The sequence below is a fragment of the Seriola lalandi genome, unplaced genomic scaffold (genome assembly GCF_002814215.2).
Source record: "Seriola lalandi dorsalis isolate HSWRI2012SDOR001 ecotype SW California unplaced genomic scaffold, Sedor1 jcf7180002011674, whole genome shotgun sequence".
Taxonomy (NCBI): domain Eukaryota; kingdom Metazoa; phylum Chordata; class Actinopteri; order Carangiformes; family Carangidae; genus Seriola; species Seriola lalandi.
In genome coordinates this window covers 1-741 of record NW_019482327.1, presented here as the reverse complement: position 1 = coordinate 741, position 741 = coordinate 1, and the positions used below count along the sequence as shown (strand labels likewise).

Here is a 741-nt window from a genome sequence, read left to right as displayed (position 1 = left end):
GGCTCTAATAGTGAGAACCAAGTAAGATGCTTAGGTTTTTATCCAATGTGACTTTTGTGGACAGATAGATGACGGCGGCTCACAGCTCGGTCCTCTGGAGACTTTCCTACAGTGGTGCAATAGAGTCGGTCTGGTTCTCAGCAATAAGGTATGTTATCACAACCTGCACCAGGACCTTGTCAGACAGACAGACAGTATCATCCCACTGTCTGTTTGACAGCCAGGAAGTTCTTTATCTTCAGTTTTCCTTCCATTTTTATTTTTTATTTTTCAGTATTTAATGTTTTAAAGACTGGGTTGCAGTTTTAGGATGGGTGCCTCTCTCTGCAGGTGTATGTGAGTAAAGAGGGAACAGTGTCAGAGTATGGGATGCTGGCTAAGGACAACATAGAGGAGGGGGAGGTTTTATTCACCATCCCCAGATCAGCTCTTCTCCACCAGGGGACAACTAAGGTTTCTGCCCTGCTGGAGAAAGGTAACAGTTACTACAAAGAAGTTTTTTCTTAACATCAAAGTTGCCTGCATCGTCGCTCTGTCTGTAACTCCTGTGTTATTCCCTTTTTCCTTCACAGAGAAGTCATCTCTGGAGAGCCCTTCAGGCTGGGTTCCCCTGCTACTGGCTCTGCTGTACGAGTACACATCCTCACAGTCCCACTGGAAACCCTATCTCTCTCTGTGGACGGACTTCAAGACACTGGATCACCCCATGTTCTGGTAAAAAAAAAAAAAAAAAAAAACCCA

At 44.9% G+C, this 741-nt stretch overlaps 1 long non-coding RNA gene across 1 annotated transcript; it reads left to right on the top strand.

Annotated features, from left to right (window-relative positions):
- The first annotated feature begins 10 nt into the window (after positions 1–10).
- On the top strand, positions 11–715 carry LOC111673780 (uncharacterized). Its single transcript, XR_015438560.1, has 3 exons — positions 11–148; positions 331–475; positions 573–715. It is a non-coding gene; the product is annotated as an uncharacterized LOC111673780 (long non-coding RNA).
- Positions 716–741: the final 26 nt, after the last annotated feature.